We start from the raw sequence: 6,000 nt of genomic DNA, 5'->3' as shown, positions 1-6,000 counted from the left end.
TCTAGGTATAAGAATAATTTCAGACGGCTTTAAAAACTAGACAATGTAAAATAGGCCAAAACATAACAAAAATAATTTAAAGGGAGGGAGAAGAGCTATAGATATATTTAGGCACTTGAGCAAGAGAAGCAAAAGATGAGAAAGAGGCTCTGAGTTCCTGTCAGCCAAGGCAGAAAAGAATTTGGCTGGATATGAAGCATCTTATTACCTAGCAAACGAAAACAAATAGTTGGCTTTTAAATAAAATTTTATCTTTCCATTGCATTTAAGGAGAAAGTTATAGGGCAGTGCTGATAATTTATTTTTAAAATTTTTTTATATTTTTAAAATTCACTTTTATTTATACTTATTTTTTGCAGTACAGTGTGTTGTTTCAATACGTGCACATCTTGCACAATGATTCATTTAGGGTAGATAGCATAGTTTTGTCCCCATTAGTTCACCCCTTATCTTCTCCCTCACCCCCACCCCTCCCAGCCTCTGGTAACTATTATTCTATTCTCTGCTTTTTTTTTCTTAGCCATACAAAGATTAAAATCCTTATTGAAAAAAGAACTCGTAAAAATGAATTAGAAAAATCTAAGCTGAAATTTGGTGAAGGACATGAGCAGATAAGTCACACACCCAAAGAAATACACGCGGTTAATAAATGTCTTCTAGGATCTGGTTGTGGGTGGGATGGGGCTGTCCTGGGCCCCATCTCTCAGGATCTCGGGTGTTGGGCTGGCTCCATTGCTGGCCTAGATGTGCAGCAGCAGCATGGGGGCGGGGCTAGGGCCCACGGCCTCTATCTCCTGGGGTCCCTTGGGCATCAGGCTGGCTTCCTTTGCTGGCCTGGATGGGCAACAGGCAGTGCTGAGTAATTTAATGGGCACTGTATTCAACTCCTTGGTTCTGCATAATAATATTAAAAGCTAATGCCTACTAGTACTTACTATGTGCTTTCTTGTGTTAGAAATGCAAATCCTGGATCCCCACCCAAGACCTACTAGATCAAAACATCAGGATGGAGCCCAGAAATGTGTGTTTTAACAAGCCCTCAGTATGATTTCAATGCACACTAAAGATTGAGAACCACTGATGTAGGGGATTGGAGAATGAGAGGAGGAGCAGCTTGGGATTTGGTGTCAGCATATAAATAACCCTCCAGGTCTTTGAACATCTTGAGGAAAATTGACCTTTGACTTTGTTTTTACTTATTGAATAAGAATCTGCCATCTGTTCTTCCTGTAAGGTTAAGGGGAGGGGCATTTAATGAGCAGAGACAGCTTAATGGAAATGAAATGGACCTCAGCCAGGAGCCCTGGGATGTAGCTCCAGATTTTCTTTAATTTACTCTGAGTCCTTAGAAAATGTATCTTCTCTTTCTCTGTGCACGGGTATAACCAGCTATGCAGTGTAGGATCTGATGAGATGATTGTTCAGAGAGGAGGAGAGAACTAATGCTGAGTGACACTATGTGCCAAGGGCTGAACTATTTGCTAAGCTACTACTGGTTGCCAGGCTCTATGAGAAGTGCTGGGATACAGACAGGAAAAAGACAGGCCCAGTTCCTGTCCTCACATGGCTTCATTCTTCTAATGAAGAATAAAGTAATAATAAGGTAACAAGTAGTAATAAGGTAATAATAATTCAGTGTGATAAGGGCTATGGTTGAGAACTAATATACTAGCCAGAAACTGGCTTTCTTTTTTTTAGCATAATAACTAGAAAAATAATTGTAAATGCAGGTCACAATAGTAACATAAACAATGAAGTTTATACCACCAAAAATGACTACTGGAGCTTCCAGATAGAACACATGGAAGTTCCTGGAGGGTGTCATGCTTGGGAGTGCATAGAATCTCCACGGCCCTTCCCCTGTACCTGTGCATCTCTTTATCTAAAAGAGAGTGGGGAAAGAAGATATTAGGTTGCTTGTACTGTGCTTTTTATGTATTGAAATTTGCTACCTTGAAGATGATTTGGTAGTTTGTGTACAGGATTTATTATTGGGTACAAAATAGAGGCCGCTGGCAGCCCCCACTGCCCATCAGAAGGCAGGAGCATGCACAGTGTCTTAGGAAGGAGCTATGGGCAGACCCCACTCTCCACGAAGACAGGAGCATGCCAGGGATCCTAGGAAGCAGCTGTAGGTAGTACCCCCTGCCCAGCAGAAGGCAAAAGCATACAAAAAAACTCCACTTCAGCATGAGTGGTCCACCAGAACCACCACCACAGGCACTGCTGACACAAGGGTGGCTCACTGCCACAATAGCAACCACAGCCACCATGCAGGTGGCCCACCAGACAATCAACTGCATTGACACAAGGAGAGTCATCAGTGGAGACCAGAAAAAGAAGAAGTCTCCTCAAAGCCTACTCCAGAGTAATAGAAGGAGCAACTGCTCTGCCAGATGACCAGATATCAACATAGAGATACTAGAAATATGAAAAACCAAGAAAATATGACAATACCAAAGGAATGTAGCAATTCTCAAGTACCAGAAACCATGCGGCAGGAGATCCTTTAAATGACTGAAAAAGAACTCAGAGCAATAATCTTAAGGATATACAATGAGATATGAGAAGACTCAGATGACACAATGAAATGAGAAAAAAATGTACAGAATATGGAGGAGGAAATTTACAAAGAGATTAATACCTTAAAAAAGAGTGTAGCAGAACTCCTGGAACTGAAGAATTCATTCAACAAAATAAAAAACACAACCAAGAGCTTAAGCAGCAGGTTAGAGCAAGCAGAAGAAAGAATTTCTTTTTTTTTAAAAAAAGATGATCAGTAAGGGGATCTCAACCCATGGCCTTGGTGTTATCAGAACCACACTCTCCCGAGTGAGCCATGGGCTAGCCCTAGAAGAAAGAATTTCTGATCTGGAAGATAGTCTTCTCAAAATAACTCAGGTGACCAAAAATAATAAAAAGGAAAAAAGAGGAATTGGTAAAGGGACACAAAAATCAACTATATTGCATATTGATAAATTAAAATAATTTTTTAAAATGAGGAAAACGTGAGAGAGCTAGTAGACAACCTTAAGCACACAAACATTCAAATCATGGGTGTTCCAGAAGGGGAGGAGAAAGGAAAAGGCATTGAAAACCTATTCAATGAATTAATAACAGAAAACTTCCCAGGTATAGGGAGAGACACAGACCTCAGATCCAGGAGGCTCAAAGATCACCAAACAGAATCAATCCAAAAAGATCCTCTCTGAGGCACATAACAGTCAAACTGGCAAAGCTCAAAGGCAGAGAATTCTAAAAGCAGTAAGAGAAAAGAGACAACTCACCTATAAGGGAGCCCCAATCAGAATAACAGCAGACTTTTCAACAGAAACTCTCCAGGCCAGAAGAAAATGCCTTTTCAATGCCTTTTCCTTTCTCCCCCCCATGATTTTAATGTTTGTGTGCTTAAGGTTGTGTGCTATCTCTCTTAGATTTTCTTCATTTTTTAAAATTACTTTAATTTATCAATTTAAATTAAATGTTTTGAGTATAAATGATATATTCAAAATACTAGAAGAAAAAAACTGCCAGCCAAGAGTACTATATTCAGCAAGGCTATTCTTCAGAAATGAGGGAGAATAGTTTATTTCCCAGACAAAAACTGTGGGAATTCACTGCCACATGACCAGCCCAGCAAGAAACCCTCAAGGGAGTCGTACATCTGAATTCCAAAAAACAATAATCACCACCATGAACACAAAGAAAGAACAAAACACACTGGTAGAACAAAGAGGCAAACAAGAAAGAGAAAGAAACTAAATCATAAAACCAACAAACATCAAATGCAAACAATAGAAGGGGAAGAGAGGACCAAAAGACATTTAAATATCCAAACAAAAATTGGTAAGATGCCAGGAGTAAGACTATAACTTTCACTAACAACCTCAAATGTAAATGGATTAGTCCTAAATGTAAATGGATTAAACTCCCTACTCAAAAGACATAGACTCACAGATTGCATTAAAAAGCTAGACCCAACTGTATGCTGTCTTCAAGAGACTCACCTAACCTGTAAAGACACACACAGACTAATAGTGAAGGTATGGAGAAAGATATACCACACAAACGGAAACCAAAAATGAGCAGGAGTAGCTATTCTGATATTGGATGAAATAGATTTTAAACCAAAAATCATAAAAAGAGACAAAGAAGCACTATATAATAATAAAGGGATCTATCCATCAAGAAGACATAACAATCATAAATACATATGCACCCAACACTGGAGCACCCAGATATATAAAGCAAACACTATTAGACCTAAAGGAAGAGATAGATCCCAACACAATAATTGTAAGGGACTGAACACCCTCTCAGCACTGGACAGATTATCTAGGCAACAAATCAAAAGATAAACACAGGGTTTAGGTTATACTTTAGATCAATTGGACCTGGCAGATATCTATGGAATATTTCATCCAACTACAGAATATACATTCTTCTTATCAGCATGGAACATGCTCCAGGATAGACCACATGTTAGGTCACAAATCAAGTGTCAACACATTTTAAAAAACTGAAATCATTTCAAGTGTCTTTTCAGACCACAACAAATTAAAACTAGAAATCAATAACAAGTGAAACTCTGAAAACGATACAAATATGTGAAAATTAAACAACATGCTCCTGAATGACCTATGGGTCCAAGAAGAAATTAAGCAGGATATCAAAAAATTTCTTCAAAGTAATGAAAATAAAGACACATGCCAAAAACTGTGGGATACAGTGAAAGCAGTACTAAGAAAGAAGTTTATTACAGTAAAAGCTTACATCAAAAGAATAAGATTTCAAATAAACAATCTAATGCTATACCTCAAAGAACCAGAAAAACAAGAACAATCTAATCTCAAAATTAGTGGAAAGAAAGGAATAATTAAGATCAGAACAGAACTAAATGAAATAGAGACCCCCAAAATGGAGATCAATGAAACAAAAAATTTGTTTTTTTAGAAGATAAAAAAAAATAGACAAAACATTAGCTAGACTAACAAAACAAAACAAAACAACCCCCCCCAAAAAAATGGAAGAGAGAAGACCCAAATAACAAAAGCAGAAATGAAAAAGGAGGCATTATACCCAATACCACAGAAATATAAGGAATCCTTACAGACTGTTATAAACAACTATATGCCAATAAATTAAAAAACTTGGAGGAAATGGATAAATTTCTGGACACATTCAAATTACCAAGACTGAACCAAGAAGACACAGAAAGCCTGAACAGACCAATAACAAGCAAGAAGATCGAAGTGGTAATCAGCAGTCTCCCAATAAAGAAAAGCCCAGGACAGGATGGCTTTACTGCTGAACTCTACCAAACCTTCAAAGTGGAATTAATACCAATTCTCTTCAAATTATTCCAAAAAATGGAAACAGAGGCCATTCTACCAAACTTATTCTGTGAGTATTATTCCATGATACCAAAATCAAATAAAGATACAACAAGAAAAGAAAATTACAGGCCAATATCTCTGATGAACACAGATGCAAAAATCCTCAACAAAATATTAGCAATCAGAATACAGCAACACTTCAAAAAAATTATACACCATGATCTAGTGGGATTCATCCCAGAGATACAAGGGTGGCTTAACATACAAAAGTCAGTAAATGCAATGCACCACATAAACAAAATCAAGGACAAAAACCATATGATTATCTCAACAGATGCAGAAAAGCATTTGAAAAAATTCAACATCCCTTCATGATAAAGACTCTTAGCAAATTAGGTATAAAAAAAAAGTATCTCAACACAATAAAAGCCGTATACAACTAATCTATTGTCAATATCATACTGAACAGGAACAAGAACAGGAACAAGACAAGGATACCCACTCTCACCACTCCTATTTAACATAGTATTAGAAGCACTAGCCAGAGCAATTGAGCAAGAAAAAGAAATAAAGGATATCCAGATTACAAAAGACAAAGTCCAAATGTCCCTGTTTGCAGATGACATAATCCTATTATATATAAAAACCTAAAGCTTCTACCAGG

The sequence above is a fragment of the Cynocephalus volans genome, chromosome 4 (genome assembly GCF_027409185.1).
Source record: "Cynocephalus volans isolate mCynVol1 chromosome 4, mCynVol1.pri, whole genome shotgun sequence".
Lineage (NCBI taxonomy): Eukaryota > Metazoa > Chordata > Mammalia > Dermoptera > Cynocephalidae > Cynocephalus > Cynocephalus volans.
Note: the sequence above shows the minus strand (reverse complement) of the source record.